The sequence below is a fragment of the Alosa pseudoharengus genome, unplaced genomic scaffold (assembly GCF_046254945.1).
Source record: "Alosa pseudoharengus isolate Yale_2024_CS ecotype anadromous, Long Island Sound unplaced genomic scaffold, YU_APseudo_1.1 YU_APseudo_1.1_scf_48, whole genome shotgun sequence".
Taxonomy (NCBI): Eukaryota; Metazoa; Chordata; class Actinopteri; order Clupeiformes; family Clupeidae; genus Alosa; species Alosa pseudoharengus.
This window is the reverse complement of record NW_027468822.1, coordinates 356340-375351: the sequence shown is the minus strand read 5'-3', so window position 1 is coordinate 375351 and position 19012 is coordinate 356340. Positions and strand designations below refer to the sequence as shown.

General features: G+C 41.3%; 2 long non-coding RNA genes across 2 annotated transcripts; both read right to left on the bottom strand.

Moving 5' to 3' along the window:
• Positions 1-1898: 1898 nt before the first annotated feature.
• Positions 1899-3898, bottom strand: LOC143103574 (uncharacterized). The gene is made up of 4 exons (XR_012982898.1): positions 3834-3898; positions 2828-3015; positions 2472-2690; positions 1899-2382 (listed from the first exon to the last, which is right to left on the bottom strand). It is a non-coding gene; the product is annotated as an uncharacterized LOC143103574 (long non-coding RNA).
• A 685-nt stretch (positions 3899-4583) lies between these two features.
• Positions 4584-5473, bottom strand: LOC143103546 (uncharacterized). The gene is made up of 4 exons (XR_012982888.1): positions 5299-5473; positions 5058-5156; positions 4826-4971; positions 4584-4651 (listed from the first exon to the last, which is right to left on the bottom strand). It is a non-coding gene; the product is annotated as an uncharacterized LOC143103546 (long non-coding RNA).
• Positions 5474-19012: the final 13539 nt, after the last annotated feature.

The window sequence follows — 19012 nt, the reverse complement described above, 5'->3', positions numbered from 1 at the left end:
CAGGGGGAGATTCTCTGCATAGTATATAAAGGATTCACGTACAAACGAGTTCAAACTGAAAAGCGTGTTTATTCCAGGTTTATTCACCAGCCACTTTCCCTCTTCTTCCTTGCCACTTCCTCTCTCCCCGCTAAGCATTCTGGGCCTTGTAGTTCTGGCCAGGTATTACAGTACATTATCTAGCAAGATACTTTCCTACAAACCCCCTTCCCATGACATACCTTGCGACTGTCTCAAACCCATCATTGCCCTTAACAATGTGGACTATCCTATCCACACATCCATTGTTACTGTATAACACAATGTGTAACCTTAACTTTAACAAGGCCCTGCTATTTGGACTTTAAGGAAATAACAGTCAGACATAATAATTATAATACGAATATAGAGTGTTTCAAAGTAAAAAAATGAATACTAAAGTGTGTTATTGTTAACTGAAATGTTGACTGAAGGAAGAAAGTTGAAAAAAAAAAACCTATTGTGAATGCAATAAATGAAGTTTCCAAGTGTTGTAAAATATTCCCTTGTGTATAAGCCTGTAAAATAAGGTCTAATTCAAATCTAAAAATTATTAACGAATAAAGGAACACTCCAAGAAATTTATAAAACAGGTTGTGTCCTTTTCTGGTGTGTAGTAAGCTTTAAAACACTTTTAAAGTGTATGTGCAAAAAACCTCAAAGTGAAAAGGGTGCAGGGAATTGTTTTGGCCAGTTGGCTCCGCCACTGGTAATGTAGGCTAATGGGAGATGTGAAATGAGCTCTAAAAAGAGTGCTTCTGATAGTGCTTCTGGAAAAGGAATAGTGTAAATGTTAGGGCCCTGAAGTAATTGATAGCTGACAAAATGTATGTCGCTTTGGATAAAAGCGTCTGCTAAATGCATAAATGTAATCACATATGACTTTTATTAGCATGTTTTCACTCTGAGAACACAGTCTAGCAGAGTGTGTGCGTGTGTGTGTGAGAGAGAGAGAGAGAGATTGGGAGATTACAGTCTAACAGTGTGTGTGTGTGTGTGTGTGTGAGACAGTGCACATTATGTGCTCATTGTAATAATGGAGCAATAGAGGATGAATTACATTTCCTCACCGACTACCTACAATGATATAGAATATATTCACCCTGTATTCATTACTCTCAAAAATGAACTAAAACTTCCATTCCTCCTGGGTGAGATAGTCACTTACCCAACTTGCCTCAAAATACCTACAGTCCTGCCACATTTTGAGAGAGGAGTCAACCAAATAATATAAACAAAGCACAATGCTCTTTTTTATTGTCATTATTATTATTATTGTTATGTTTTATTATTATTCATTTATTCACCTATTTCACTGCTATTTTATCTCTTTTTTTAAATATTATTATTATTATTTTTTAATTTTCTTTTTACATCTTTATTACCTGCTTTGGCAATATTGTATCTACATTCATGCCAATAAAGATTCTTGACAGAGAGAGAGAGAGAGAGAGAGAGAGAGAGAACAGTCTAGCAGAGAGTGTGTGTGTGTGTGAGTGAGAGAGCGAGACAGCACAGTCTAGAGTCTAGCAGTGTGTGTTTGTGAGAGAGAGAGAGAACACAGTATGTGTGTGTGTGTGTGTGTGTGTGAGAGAGAGAGAGAGAGAGAGAGAGAGAGAGAGATTGGGAGATGACAGTCTAGCAGTGTGTGTGTGTGTGTGTGTGTGTGAGAGAGAGAGAAAGAGAAGAGAGAGAGTGTGTGTGTGTTTGAGAGAGAGAGAGAGAGAGAGGGAGAGAGACAGAGAGAGAACATAGTCTAGCAGTCTGTGTGTATGTGTGTATGTATGTGTTTGTGTGAGAGAGAGAGATATTGGGCAGAGTCTAGAACTTTGAACTTTATTTGAATACAAATCAACATACACATACGTTCTTTTTTGGTGCTTAAAAGCGGCATATAGGAGGCAAATCCAGCACAGCAATGTCAGCAAACACCAGAAAAATGTTTGTCTCATTCATCTAACCAGTCCAAGTCAAGACCTTCACCTCTGAATGATGTCTTGTTTACGCCATAGTCCCACAAGATTTCGTCATTGCACTGGATATCCTTTGTTGCCAGGAACAGTATAGTGTCTCTGCAACCATCAGGGAATTTCAATTGGAAATGTACCGGCTTGACATTGAATTTCTTTTTAGAATGATTCATCCTCCTCCCAAATGTGTCTTTGAGAGGGTGACATTCACAAGGGAAGGTCTGTGCATCCATACAAAGACTGGCACCACCTCTGGTCTTGAAAAAAAAAAGATAGCCCATTTCTCCACTCTGCTGTTCTGCAAGCAATTTCTTTCCTTCAGATGCCGGGATTATTCGGCCATGGTAGTCACAAAGGACATCTCCTTTGGTGAATGGCATGGTGGCAACGACACCTACAACAGAACAGACTAGAATATTTACGGCCATGTCCATTTCAAATCTTGACATTGCTTTTCATTTGTTATGTTTCTTGTTTGCTCACCTTTTCCCTTATCTCCACCAAAGTCCTGGATCTGAAGCCCTTTCCATTTTTGCTCCGAAACTGCCTTTATGATTTTGCCATCCTTTTCAATGCTCGTCTTCTGTTCAGATATCCAAGCCTGAAGAATATCCTTAAGGTCCGGGAGGTTTGCGTGCCACTTTTCTTTGGAGATGACGAGACGGACTTTGTCCAAAGTCGGTTGATGCCTGCCAATGTGAGCTGAGATGGAATTGTAAGCTGGTGTCAGTACAGAAACAATGAAAATCAGCACACCTTCTCTTTTAGAGTATCTACAACATTCTGTTTTGTTTTCAAAGACATGACACTTATGACATGATGCATGGCATGATGCTTACCGAGGATATAATTTAAGCGCATCTTGTACTGCTCTCCTCTCCACTTGTCATAAACGTCACGGCCTTCAAATCCAGCGCTCATCCTCCTCTTTTTTGTGGGTGGTTCGTCGTTGAGAGTGACGGGAAACATTTCAACAAATGTTTCAAACTGGTCAAGAGCTGTTGTATTCAAAGCTGAGGAAGAAGAGCTATGAGAATAGGTTAATTTCAGGACTGCTGGGTGTACTTTCAAAAGCGCTACATTAAAGCATTCACTCATTCATATAGCACATACCTTTCAACAGATTGTAAGAATGAGAAATGAATAAATATCAGAACAAGAGGCTTTCGCGTAATAGTCAAAAGATAATGCACCTTTACTGTAGCCTACAGTATAGAGTTTGCGAGGTGGAAAAAGAGAGGAAATAATAGCGTTTAAAATGTCCTTTTAAATTGTAGCCTAATAATGCACTGTTGAGCGTTTTAAATCCGAAATAATAAGGAATGTGAGGAGGTTGCTATTAACTTTAAAGAGTGCATCTACAATCAAAACTATCTACAGCCTATAACGCAAATTGAATAGCCATGTCCGCATACGGATGCCTGCTTTAGTTGACTGGATTTCAAGTTGAAGAGCTGATTAGGCTGATGTCCCTTGCATTTTGCCACTGCGAGGTCCGCACAGAAATGTTTCATTTTGCGAATGAGATGTCCACGCTGTCCCCTGTGCGACGTGTTGCCCCCCCCCCCCCAGTTTCAGAGCTATTCTAAATACAAAATTGCGCAGAGGGCCGTGACTGTGGTAAACTATCCTAATAGAAAACTGATAGCTTTCCTGGCTAAATGGTATAAGTTAGGCCTATTACACAACATAAATTGTGCTGACGACCCAAATAACCTAACCCAGTCTTTGGGAAACACTGCTCTGACTGATGTTCTCACAACTGAGAATATAGGGAAATTAATGTGCATTACATTGGTGTAACAGGGACCTTAAAAGATAATTGTTTGCAAACACAATACACACCTCTCACCAGCCACCTGTGTATCCTCAGGAATCGGCTCACTGCTTTGAGTCGTCTGCTCACAACTGAGTAAATAGGAAAAAAATACATATGGTTTACACTGGTGTGCATGACACAGACCTTGGAAGAACATATACCACTGCTTGCACACACCTCCCACTAGCTGTCTGTGTATCCTCAGGAATCGGCTCACTGCTTTGAGTCGTCTGCTCACAACTGAGTAAATAGGAAAAAAATACATATGGTTTACACTGGTGTGCATGACACAGACCTTGGAAGAACATATACCACTGCTTGCACACACCTCCCACTAGCTGTCTGTGTATCCTCTGGAATCGGCTCACTGCTTTGAGTCGTCTGCTCACAACTGAGTAAATAGGAAAAAAATACATATGGTTTACACTGGTGTGCATGACACAGACCTTGGAAGAACATATACCACTGCTTGCACACACCTCCCACTAGCTGTCTGTGTATCCTCAGGAATCGGCTCACTGCTTTGAGTCGTCTGCTCACAACTGAGTAAATAGGAAAAAAATACATATGGTTTACACTGGTGTGCATGACACAGACCTTGGAAGAACATATACCACTGCTTGCACACACCTCCCACTAGCTGTCTGTGTATCCTCAGGAATCGGCTCACTGCTTTGAGTCGTCTGCTCACAACTGAGTAAATAGGAAAAAAATACATATGGTTTACACTGGTGTGCATGACACAGACCTTGGAAGAACATATACCACTGCTTGCACACACCTCCCACTAGCTGTCTGTGTATCCTCTGGAATCGGCTCACTGCTTTGAGTTTTCTGCTCACAACTGACAACATGGAAAGATAAATATGCTTTACCTATGTATGCATGACATGAACTGTGAAAAAAAATAGAACCTGATCCAATTTAAACATCTTCTAGCTGGTGTCTGTGGATCAACTTATACAGTGTACTTGTGTGTGTGTGTGTGTGTGTGTGTGTGCACAGTACATATACTTACAACTTCCAAAGACGTTGTAAATCTGTTTTTGTGTTTGCAATGGGACCACCATTCTGTCCTAGAAAGAAGCAGCCTTCGTCGTCCGTATCTTCATCTTGTCTAAGTAAAGCCAGTGGCCGTATCTTGGTAAAGTACAACTCAAACCACTGTTGAATTAAATGAAAATATCAGCAACCAGATTGAATTTGGAATACATTATTCAAGTCGTTTAGACTGTGGCAACATACAGTACCTCTTCTTCTTCCTTTCTGAGAGTACAGGCCACTGAATTATCACTGAATTGGATGGTCACACCACTTGATGTCTGCTGTCTATCAACCCAACCTGCAGTCTGTAGAGCAGATGGTATACATGAATGAGCACAATTTTTTTGAAACAGGTATAATTTCTTACCTTTAAATGTATGAAAAGCATTTCATGACTGAGATGATTTAATTTTGTTGTGCAGGAATAAAATTTGGACACTTGCGTACTTTGAAAGTCTCTATACTCTTCAAAGATTTGTTGTATACCACAGACAACACGCCCATACAAAAGTATCGGAACTGTGTCGTGTAGTTTGTTGCCACGTTCACTCCAGTCTTAAGTTTGGCAACCATACTGCGCATCCACGGAGTGACGTCTTGCAGAAGCTGCCGTTGCTCAGCTGGAGAGCTAATTATAACCAACAACAGATGAGAGACACATATTAGACGCCTTATGAACACTAATAAAGATTGAAACCATAAGTCATTTAAAGGGAGAATCGAACCTTTCCGATGGGTCTTTGACTATAAAGAAGCCCTTGCTTTTCAGCCGGTCGATGAGGGCACGGAGGGGATCTTCCTCATTCATTAAGGAATCAACCTCATGGTACTCCCAACGTCTGCCCACTCTCGTCCATTCTTTTTGGGATATTTTGGCCTTGGTCAACTCAGCGTTACGCTCTTCTTCTGTGTTGTCCTTCATACAGGCCTTCTTAAGGTGACTTGACAAATTTTCATGAGGCTTCTCACATAACAGGCAGTAGACAATACGCCTATCAGCGGCCATCCTTCAATAAATGCAAAAAACACACACACACAGAGAGAGAGAGAGAGAGAGAGAGTTCATTGAAATAGTGAAATACCAATGTTATGAGTAGGATGTCTGATCCATTGAGCTTTGCTATCTGCTCCATGTTGTACTTACTTGTCAATGCTGCTTGACAACCAAGGAATACCAATCCTGATGAGTTATGTAGGCCCTGAAAAGGAAAATAATTTAAGAAAAAATCATTTCACTCAAATGGTCTAGTCAGCTTGCTGGTTATTAGTACATCAACATGTAGTTTGCTGTCTTCAGAGCATGAATGCACATCTGTCCCAAAGAGTTTAAACATGGGTCAGATTTCTTTAGAATAACAACAGAAAAATATGTTTTACTGTGTACCATACCGTTTATTGTAGCCTCCACAATTCCAATTTCCGTCAGTGAAATGTTCCAACTTCTTAGCGCTCTCTGGGTCAAAAGGCGAGTCACACACACTAGTTTGTGAACAAAAATTTTCAGGTCGTCTTTTAAACTGTGGGAGTGAGCGTCATATGTGACAATCATGTAGTGGATTCCCCATATACGATGCCATTGCAGTGGTCTTCAGATGTGATATCTCTAGCAGTGGATTTCACATATGCTGTGGGAGTGAGCGTCATATGTGAAAATCATGTAGTGGATTCCCCATATACGATGCCATTGCAGTGGTCTTCAGATGTGATGTCTCTAGCAGTGGATTTCACATATGATGCAACTATGGGTTAGTGAGCATTTGTGGTGGTGGGTTCCACATTTGGAAGTGTGTTCCACATTTGATACTTTTGGCAGCGGTCTTCACTAGCGGAGCTAGTAGGTTTGCTAGGGCCGGAATCGTATGCGAATCCGCAGGTATACCATGGGTTTGAGATTTTTTCGGTTCTGCTTAAGGCCTTAACCCTTGAGAGGTTAGCTTAAGTGGGGCACAGTGCACCAGTACTTATCGGTGCTTAAGCCTGGTTGTCCGTGGGGGGGGGGGGGGGGGGGTGGTACCCAGAGGGGGGGGGGTGATTGGCACTTTGTGTTGCGGGCTTAGGATAGAGTGTGTTAGCTAGTTTGATTAGCGTGTTTAATTTGGGTTAAGTTTAGGTGTAGGATACAGGGTGATGCTCACACACATGCGCATAGGGGACAGAGAGGAGTCTTTGGAGCCTCTGTGAGCAGCTGCAGCCTGTGTGAGCAACAGGCCCCTCTCCATGTCCCTCTCTATCACCTGCGCACGCGTGTGTGCGTGTGTGTGGCTGTGCTTGCTGGGGGGGGGTCTAGCGCAGCTCTCTGTGTCTCTCCCTGCTCCTAGGCCCAAGTTGAGCCCGTCTGAGCACAAGCACTCATCCCCAGGCCTCTCCCGGCCCTGCAGGGCAAGCCTCTGAATTCCAGGTAGCCAATTTTAAAAAAAAGCCCTCTGGAAGCTGAAAACGGTGAAAATGGAGCCAATAGCTGTAAACAGAAGAGGCTAAAAATGGTCAAACTGTCTGAAATTCATGCCCGGAGAGGCCACTGGAGGTTGGGGTCGAAAAAATGCTGACAGGGGGTCAAAAAGGGCAAAAACTGTTAAAATAGCTGTTGAAAAAGACTCCAAGCGTCAAACCAGAGGTCAAGCTGTAGCTAGTAGGCCTCTGACAAGGCCTCAGCCTAAGTTGGGGCCTCTGTGAGTATCTGCAGCCCGTGTGAGCACAAGCACTCTTCCCCAAGCCATCACAGTAGCTAGTAGGCCTCTCACAAGGCCTTAGCCTAAGCTAATGTGTGTGTGTGTGGGGGGGGGGGGGGGGGGGGGGGGGGCGCTCAGGATTGGGTGAGATTCTAGATTAATCACCTGGAATCACATTTCTTGAATTTCCCCCGGGGATCAATAAAGTATCTATCTATCTATCTATCTATCTATCTATCTATCTATCTATCTATCATATGAATCGGGGTCTACTGCCAATAGCCAAGGCCCATAGCTTGGAGTTCAGCCCGCTCTCCTTGGTCACAAGAGATGTGTACACCTTCAGCCTAAAACCAGCAGGTTCCCCACGGTTGTCACCCTATTGAAACCCTGTCTCCTGCTTAACCTTCCCTTCCTATTCACGCTGTACATCTGCATACACATATATGAATGTATCTAAACATCTGTGTATTAGTAGGCTACATATTACATATGTATACCTGTACATCTGTACATTGCCTTATATATAGTAGTACAGCATATTTTGTATATTAACATACTTCAGCTGCACATTGCTCTTTAGTAAATCAATACTTATTCATACCCATCTTTACCCTGCTACTTGCCCTTCTGATTAGATGCTAAACTGTATTTCCGTTACTCTGTATTCACACATATTGACAATAAAACTATTAAGACCACAATTAGGCATCTCATTCCAAGATACGGTGTACAATGAAACACTACATTACCATATAATATTTGACTCATGATTGCAAAAGCCTTTACCATGAAGCACATATGATTACTGGCCACCATGCATATATGGTGTACTCTATCAGATATCATATATGATAGCAGGTTTGTCTTTTAAACTGTGGGTTTGAGCGTCATATGTGACAATCATTTAGTGGATTCCCCATATACGATGCCATTGCAGTGGTCTTCAGATGTGATATCTCTAGCAGTGGATTTCACATATGATGCCACCAGGGGTTAGTGAGCATTTGTGGTGGTGGGTTCCACATTTGGATCTGAGCAAGATGCTAAACTGTATTTCCGTTACTCTGTATTCACACATATGTATTGACAATAAAACTATTAAGACCACAATTAGGCAAGATACAGTATACAATGAAACACTACATTACCATATAATATTTGACTCATGATTGCAAAAGCCTTTGCCATGAAGCACATATGATTACTGGCCACCATGCATATATGGTGTACTCTATCAGATATCATATATGATATCATATATGATATCTGATAGAGTACACCATATATGCATGGTGGCCAGTAATCATATGTGATATCAAAAGCCTCTATTGGCTGGCCATATGTGGTGTTCAGTGAAACTCTTAAAAATGTGTGTGGTGTGAGAGTGACCAGGAGAAGATAAGAGATTGCGAATGATGGCAGACCCTAGTGCAGCACCTGAAGCTTCTACCGTGCCTGAAGATGAGAGAACCAGTGGACAATCAGCAAATACATCAGACGTCAGAGAAGTGACACTGAACCCTGTCCGCAGTGCATCGAAACGAACCTCTGGTGTGCAGCAAGGGAGGAGTGTGGACTCTGAAGGGCTTTTTGACCCTAAAAGGATGAGACTGACACCAATATCAAGGCCCATCATACCTCTCAGAGATGATGACCAGATGGGTGAGTCTTCTGCAAGGTCCAGACATGACACATCAAGAGCAATCACACCTCCCAGAGACGACGATGACGACGACGACGACGATGAAGAGTTGGATGTGTCCTCTGCAGAAGAGGTGGACCAACCCAGCTCCATACCATCAACAGCCACGGTCAGCTTGAGGGATGTGGCGCTTGAGAACACGAACGCCCTATTAATCGAGTTTGAAAAGTGCAGTGGCATCAAGGATTTTCTACATGCTGATATTCGCCTCCCAATTCACTCCACTATCGTCTCAGATCCCAACTGCCTGGACTACAGATTTGATGTTGATGGAATAATGTTCCAGATGAAAGAATTAGTGGGGATCCTGTCGGAAATTTACCATATAAATTTTCCACATTCAGACAGTATGCAGCTGACGCCACAATACAACTACTTGAAAAAACATATACCACTGACCAAGTGCACGGAAAAAGGCATCCGTGCACTTAAAAATGCAGTTGGCTACAAATTGGGCCACGTGACTGGGGGGTACGTCCTCACACTCTGTGCTATCCCTGCCAGCCTACAGAGCCCAGATGTAAGATTGGAGAATTCTGTCCTGTACCGTCAGATGGCTTCAGAACTGCTGTGGTCTGTGACTGCCGAGTTCAAAAAGCTTCTTACCTCCCTGCCACTGGAAGATATGTGTCGCCCTACTATTCAAAAACAGGGAACAACAAACTTGGGCAGTTTCAGAGTCTTGAGGCAGGATCAAGTGTTTATCCTTAAGCTCTTGGATAAGGCTGTGGAGACGGTAAACTCCTGTAACTTTCTGAAAGCAGTTGCTACCCTTGGGCAGTTTGGCCAGCGAGATTCAGAAGAAATTGACATACTTGACGTGGTCAACCCGGAGTGTGTGGACTCTGTTACTTATCATTTGGCTGTTAAAATAACGGCGGCAGAGAAGGACACGCACCTTTTCTTTTCCCGCTTTGGTCTGCAGGATATTACCGGTGTGAGAGGATCCTTGTTTTCAACACTAGGAATGCACGAGACCTGCAATTTTCAATCCAACTTGAATAATTTGCGAATGGATCTGAGCAAGGCCGTTACTGACACATTGTCCCCGAGTGGCTTAATTACATTTGTACAGCTCTATGCGGATACCCCACATGCCCATTACCGCCAGCCCTTTAAACACCCGGTCAGTGGTACTTTGGCAACCTGCAGGTTATCCCATCCCAACCACCAGTCTGCAGTCATTTCTAGGGCGCTCAAATATATGACACACATGCAAGACTTAAACAATCGCCTGGTTTGTCAGGTTGGCTGCCGGATAGAGCAGGTTGTGAGGTTTGAGTATGGTGAAATTCCTACTGCTGTGGCGCCAGCTGAACATTTCAACATGAATGCCCTAACTGAGCTCTTGGGTAGTAACGCTCTCTTAGTGCCTTTTAAAGACTTAACGGATGGCCTGGGCCTGCTTTCTGTAGTACGGTGTGCTGTTCACTTCCTCATTGGCACCCTCAAAGAGGCTTTCGGATCGAGCGAGGGTGTAGGCAGGTATGACATGACTTGGCGTGCCTTCCAAGCAGAGCTGGCCTTAGAGGAACTGTTCTTTGGCCATCCATTGTCAGCCCTGGACAGTGTATGGAGTGCAAGCTTGGGAACATGTAGTCTGAGAGAGAGAAGCATCACACATGAGAGAGGTTTTCTTGGACTTGCTCCTCATAACAGTGCCAGTGTTGAGGAGTCACCACCACCCCTGCAGCACTGGACCATGGATGCCCTCCAAAGAACACGGATTGAGAGGATTTGGACATTCTGCCAATGTCTCGACGCTGGTCCGCCAGTGATAGGGGTTGCACTAATTAAGGTCGTCTTGGGGGACTTGTACAAGAGAAATGACAGGCTCCCGTGGGCAGAGCTTAAATCTGACCAACCCCCAGGCAGGCTGGTCGGTGCCTTGGATGTGAAGACTCTCTCCTGTGATCTCGCGACGAAAAACAGTTTCCCTCCACCCAACACCTTTAAAAGAGCCCGCGAAATGGTAGAAGATAAAGGGCAGGATGTGACAAAGTGCCTAGAAGAAGGCTTTGCGTCAGAGGCCATTGCATATTTCCCATCCTTCAAGTTCGTGGACACAAGAGGGACAAGGAGGATAAACTGGAATTTTAAAGACTGGGTTTATCTTCAACAAGATGGACGTGTTTCACAATTGTCAGTGGTGGCTTCCAACACTCTCAAAGTTTTGACAGAAATAGAACGGCGCACACTTTGTTATTCGAATCAACTCGAACTATACAGGTAGGTCTCCAAAAATTATTCCAACATTTTGACATACCAAATTTGTGGTTTTCATTGGCTCTAAGCCAGTCATCAAAATTGACACAATGACTTAAAAAGTTCACTTAATGTGTAATGACTTTGTAATACAAGTGTCATTTTTGCCTTGAATTATTAATAGTTCACTTTATGTGCAATGACTTTGTAATACAAGTGTCATTTTTGCCTTGAATTAATGAAGGAAATGAAATGAAATATTAAAATAGATTCTAATTGTTTGACACCTATCTTTACAGAGAGCATGGTATGCCATGGATGGCAAAATCCTTGGAGAGACTTCCTCCAGCAATGACAGGGACATCTACACACCTGATCACCTTGACTTTCATATCATGCGTGGCAGTACTTCAAAATGGAGGATATGTGGACTTTATACATCTCAAAGATTTAGTAAATGAGATGAGTCTGCGCGGGGTGTCCCAGAAAAAACTCCAGGATTACCAGATTTTGGGGAGATTCATCTATCCCAAGGTGAGAAATGTTAATATATGGACCCTCCATCCAACACTCCCATACAAGCTACAGCAGACAAATCGTCCCATCCCAAGTCTACAACCGTCAGCCCAGGTATTTCAGGACCTCGCCCAACCAGAAGATGCTGACGTGCAGGCTGTCGAAGACCAGGACAATGCCAAACCAGTAGTGGATTCACCTGCCATGCGCCTGCCCGCAAACCATAATCGCCGCTGGACGAGACCTGAGGACTCGTGCGTCAGTACAAGTCCAACAGATTCACACAATGAGGCCTTTCAGCTTTATCTGAAACGGTGCTCTGAAAAGAGAATTCCTTCAAGAAGCTTTGAGGCTTTCAAACGTAGAAGGCAGCGTCTCATGTCGTAGGCCTATCCAGCACTTGTCTACCTAAACTGGGATACTGCAGCACAGTTAGTCCACCATTGATGGTACTGTTTAACCAATGACACACCAAGGAGTTCTAGCCAGGACAACATTTGTCACAGTGCAAGTGTGCCACCCTGTGGCGCTATTGGTGAACTGCTAAAGCCTGCGCACAAGCGTAGAGGTCTGTTTAACCCCTGCTGGAATCCCTTCAGACCTGATTTTTTTTCTGTTAAAAAAAGTTATTCAGCTGATTTTTACTAATAAAGGGGAAAAAAGAATTATTTGATAAATCATGTCTTTATTACTGTTTTTTAATGTCCATTACAATGGACGCCTCGACTAAATAGGTGTAAAATGACATGAGTATAGTATTGAAAGTAATAATCACGTATGACTTAAACATTTGGAACTGGATGTTTGCATGTGTCTAAATGTTTTTATATGTCTATGAGCATGTCAAAACATGCACATAGATAGATAGATAGATAGATAGATAGATAGATAGATAGATACTTTATTGATCCCTAGGGGAAATTCAAGGTCTCAGCAGCATACATACAACACAAACACATTCTTTAACATCAGAAATAGTAGTTAAAGTATATAATATAAAAACACAACTAGGCAATAAGGACAGTAGAAGATAAAGAATATGCTAAATATACTCAAATACAAATTATACTAACTAACACTTAATACAATATATAAAAATATACTAAAATACAAATGACAAAAATACAAATTATACTAACTAACACTTAATCTAAGTCATTCTAAGAACAGTATCCACATAGTGGTGATTAATCAATCAAAGGCGCTTGCAATGACTGAGGCAGGGACTGAGCCTGTGATTCTCTGTGCATAGTGAGATATGGTAAGGTGCTCTAAGGTGCTCTAAGGTGCTCTGCGAATGAGTGTCATGGTGGTAGTGCAATGGTGATAGTGGTAGTGGTCATGGTGATAGAGCAAATGAGTAAGTTCAACAGTGCAACAATGCAGAAGTAAAGTAAAGTAAATCAAAGTAAATAAAGTCTATATATCTATATATTTAACTATTTAAGAAATGTATAAGTGTGACCACATTAACTAATGTGCCAGATTGCGTCCACACAATACCTGTGGTGCTAGTACAAAATGTTTAGCAGTTTTCAATATACACACACAGTTTGCGTTGTTTTTTGCATTTTGCACTTTCACACAGTCTTGTGAACTGAACTGTTAAATTGAATTTTTAAATTACATGTTCCAATACGGAACACCGGGGGTATGTTTGCAACATATTTGCTTGTGTATATGGAGGGAATGTGCTTTACTAAAGTGTGCGTGCTCATTTTACTAAATTGTGCGCTCAATTTTGTAAATCGTGTGTTTGTTTTACTAAACAGTGTGTTTATTTTACTACATTGTCGGCTCATTTGCTAAATTGCACTCATTTTATTTCATCACATTCTCATTTTAATTTTTGGAAAAATAACACACAATTTAGGTAAAATAAGTGTACTTTTTAATAAAACGAGAGCACGATTTAGTAAAATGAACACACTATGTACTGTAGTTAAACAAGCTTTATGTGAAACAGTGCTCTGAAAAGAGAATTCCTTCAAGAAGCTTTGAGGCTTTCAAACGTAGAAGGCAGCGTCTCATGTCGTAGGCCTATCCAGCACTTGTCTACCTAAACTGGGATACTGCAGCACAGTTAGTCCACCATTGATGGTACTGTTTAACCAATGACACAACAAGGAGTTCTAGCCAGGACAACATTTGTCACAGTGCAAGTGTGCCACCCTGTGGCGCTATTGGTGAACTGCTAAAGCCTGCGCACAAGCGTAGAGGTCTGTTTAACCCTTGTGTTATCCCTCAAATCTTACCGACACTCTTTATTCTTGGGGTCAATTTGACCCCAGCCAAATAAACCCTCAGAAAATGATTATAATTAGTGGGTTTGATCCAGCAAGACCACAGCATGGCATTTTCATGAATGAGGTACCGTTGGAATCCTTGAATGAAGCCCAGTTCAATGCCTTGCCAGCACTAAGTGTAAAGGTAATGCTGTCTCATCTTTTTTTTAAAGCCAAACCATGTTGATACAGGTCATTAAAAAAAAAATATATATATTTTCCAAATCCATTCAGCCCAGTTCAATGCCTTGCCAGCACTAAGTGTAAAGGTCATGTAAAAAAAGAGGAGACTTTTTTTTTAAAGCCAAACCATGTTCATATAGGTCATTAAAAAACTAAATAAATAAAGTTTTTTCCCAATCCATTCAGCCCAGTTCTATGCCCAGCTAGCTCCATTCAAACACAGTCATGTGTACAGTTGTATAGATTATTACATTGAGAAACACGCATTCATACAGATATTATGCACATCCACGCATCACTATTCAAGTTGCAATGCATTCTGGGTGCTGTGCTGTGATCCGACGGCTCGTCACCTGACCCACCAAACACAACGATGCTTGAACCAGAGCACTTGAACTAAACGTAGTAGGCTAAAAATAAATAGCTACCAAGGCTCCAAATAGCAACACACTCACACCGTAGCATAATGAGGGTATCTACATGTAAACCGAAGCATTCAGAACTGTGTAAGTCTACAGGCAGTTTATTAAAAAGAACGTCAACGTCAAAGGGGTCAACGTCAACGATAAGTAAGTTAGGCTAACGTAAACGTTAGCTATTTGCTGTTGTCATATGCTAGTGCTATATGCTTTAGGCTACGTGATGGCCATTTATCACACTCATTTTAGGTACTACTTTTACGAGGTCTGTAGTTCTGTCAAAATGTATCTTATCTATGAACAGACTACATGATTATCTTCCTTAGACTTCGTAGATGTAGTTACTACAATTTGGAAGCGAATTTCGAAGTGTAAATATGGTTTTAGTGTGTAAACAGACCAACCGCGATTTTGCAATGAAGTTAATGGAGCCTTTTATGTAGGGCTTCTAGGCTACTTTCACGAAGTCTGTAGTTCTGTCAAAATGTATCTTATCTATGAACTGACTACATGATTATCTTCCTTAGACTTCGTAGATGTAGTTACTACAATTTGGAAGCGAATTTCGAAGTGTAAATATGGTTTTAGTGTGTAAACAGACCAACCGCGATTTTGCAATGAAGTGAATATGGAGCCTTTTATGTAGGACTACTAGGCTACTTTCACGAAGTCTGTAGTTCTGTCAAAATTGATCTTATCTATGAACAGACTACATGGTTATCTTCTTTAGACTTTGTAGATGTAGTTATTACAGTTTGGAAGCGAAATTCGAAGTGCAAATATGGTTTAAATGTGTAAACAAGACGCCTGATGTTTAATATATGTTAATGAATGGGCACAGTATTATTGTGTACAGTAATGGGCTATCAGTAGTATGTAAACAGTTCATGTGTTATGTGATTTACATAAACTAACAACAGAAATGTTAAAAGCTGGTATTGTGTTTCCTGAATTCTTACATTCAGGCATTCAAATGAAATGTAATTAAATAGCATATCAATCATGCAACAATGCAAAAACAATGAAACTAGTGTAGGCCTAATTATATTTTACATTAGTAAAGCAGTACTCTGATGTGCATGCTTTCACAAACTTTTGTAAACAATCTTTGTACTTTAAACATTGACTGTTTTGAAGTGCATGTAGGCAATATAGTATAAAAATAATAATTGTGATATCATTACAATTTGATAGGGGTTGGGAGGAGGGGGTGGGTTCATGTAGGTGGGCCCTATGACCCCAAAGTATGCCTTGACTGGGCCTCAGGTCAAAGAAGTTTGAGAAATGCTGATGTAGACAACAAAGCAGCAAGGAGGCGTCGTGTGATCATTTAAACAAGTTTTATGACAAGGTCGATGAGGGTGGGAAAAATCGTACATTTCTGTGCAAACTTTGCCCGCACTTCAGTCACAGTCTTTTAAGAAAATGCAGTCCTTTTTTCGGTTCCAGCAGCCAACAACCTCAGAACTGACCCTTCAGGCCTCTCAGCAGGCGCTGGCCTTTAACCGCAGCCAGAAGAGAGTCAGCAGAAATTTGATTGCCTTTAAAAAATCTGACTTCTTAAAAAATCTTAAACTGGCTGCATTACTGCATTGATTATTTCTGAGATTCTGATACGTTTTTAACCATGACCTATACACAGTTCTGGTTTGAAAATGTATCTCTTAAAATAATCACTTTATGCAGTCAGCTTAAGATGGCTTACTAGCAACTAACTAATTACCCTAGCAACAACCTAGAAACCACCCCTGTAATGTCAACCTAGCGACCACCATAGCAACCAGCATAGCAACCATGTTATTTATGCGTTTTAGCTTATTGGATGTTGCGTTAATGCAGACAACTTTTGATCCGTGTGCCCGATTTTCATAAATGAGGTACCGCTGGAATCCTTGGATGAGGCCGAGTTCCGTGCCACTGATCAAACCCACTCTTGCAGTTCCTCGGAACCGCAATTCTAGTTCATATTGTTACCCAGTTTTTTTGTGACAGGTACTTAACAAGAGTGTAATAGCCACCACCAAAAGCCCTAAAAAACAATTCCACCCCCCCCCCCCCCCACACCCCTTTATGATCCTTGGAACCCTGGCTGGCAATATTGCCCATCCAGTGTCAGCAGCCCAAATGCTTGCTGTTGCTTCCCCTTTTGACTTATACAGTCCTGCCAAAATGACTTATATGTAATATGTACTTGTGTATCTAATAATGATAATAACAATATGTAGATAGATAGATAGATAGATACTTTATTTATCCCCAGGGGAAATTCAAGAATGTTCTCATACTATTCAAATAATAATATCCATATTGTGTCAAATATTCATGTATCCTATGTTTCATACAGCTGGGGTCAAACTGACCCCAAGGAACATCAATGTACAAAATATTTGTATAGGACATTGAAAACATATTATTGTACTAATTTCATGCTAACTCTGTTATACTTACTTAATGTAACAGGAAGTAGTTGGAGGCCAAAATAGAATGTTCAAGCATTGTTTTGCCATTGTTTTTATTTACATGCAATGGATTAATGAATTAATTAATGTAGGCCATATACAGGGCCTGAAGTTAACTTTTTTGGCCACCAGCCACTGTGGCAGGTGAATTTTGAAATCCACCTGCCACAGTGGTTTTTTACCAGCCAAAATTATTTTGTGCCCAAAATAAAGGTGAACGGCTCAGAAAATGCATAAGAATGGTTCTTGAACTTGTACATAATACACATTACAGTATTCAAGTAAAAGTAAAAAAGTACTTTGTTAATAAATTACTCAAGTAGGCCTAACAAGTTACTTTTTTGTAGGCCTACATTTTTATATTTTTGATGGACCTTTAAAGGGATACAAAAGTATCCTTTATGCCTATTTGCTTTTCTCCTCCTCTGTAGGCTAATCATATAGTCAAACATAGCCCTATTCAAATATATTTTATTTAATATACTTTGTAACCTAAAAACAATGGCTATATTATGGGTAGACCTATATTTAGGCTATAATAGCCTAGGCATATCCACTCGGGTAGAGCGACAGAGCAGGCTATCTGTTTTCTCAGCCGACCGTCTCATGTCATGTCCTGCAACATTGAGGCTACATAAATGAATGCTAGGCTTTTTCTAACTTGTATGCTCGATTTCCAGTGCATTTGCTTTGCTTGTAAATTAAGTTGTAGGCCTACTTTCCTTGTCCAATGTGACTGTTGAACGATGTTGGCCAGAAATGAATATATGTGGAAGTTTCCGTGTCATGCCATACCTCTAGTCTCGTTGGCACTCTGGCAGCCTCACCAGAAGATGCAGCAACTGGCAGGACGTCATTGCGTTAACTGAGTTGTTAGCTATATAGAACATCTACTTCTGTGTAGTAGGCTACATAGGCCAGCCATCACTTTTATAATCGCGGGGAAACGTAGCAATGCTTTCTGAAGCCCTGTTTCTTTTCTCCCACGCCGTTGTGTACCGGGGGAGAGGTGCTCTTTTCTCCCTTGAGATAGCCTACTTTCTCCAATAATAAACTTGTTCTCGTAACGAAAGGCAATTGAAAATGTAGCGGAGTAAAGAGTACATTTCCTACGGCAATCCAGACAGTGCATCTCCTTGCTCAGTGTTGTCTTATTGGCTACCCGCCAACGTGGCAGGTAGATTGACAGTTTTACCCGCCAAACACAAAAGTTACCCGCATTTGGCGTGTGGGCGGGTGCCAATTTCATGCCCTGGCCATATATCATTCATGTGAAAAGTTGGGTTTCCTGTACATACAGAAAATAGCTTAGGCAGTGCAGTAGCATAAAACCAGGTGACATCTGTCCTTATCGAGACCAGTGAGATTGGGTGAGATTGACAGTGGTAAGAGGACGGCCAAACGTTAAATCTGTAATGTTTATGTTTTTTCATATAAAATATTCTGAAACAGGTTTGATTTAACAGATGTCACTCCGTAGCATTTTAATACAGTGTAGTAGGCTATAGGCCTACATTCCACTTGTTGAGCTTAAACCGTTTTTCTTGCCTTGCAGATAATAGATTGTAATTTTAGAGCATAATGGATAGCCTACCACCAGTGACTATGGTAAGTGTTGTGTGTGAATTGTCGCTACCAATAATCTAATGAACTCATTTTGTATGAACTTCATCACCTTGAACTTTTGGCGTAATTACTAGTGCAGTTCATCAGCCCAGTT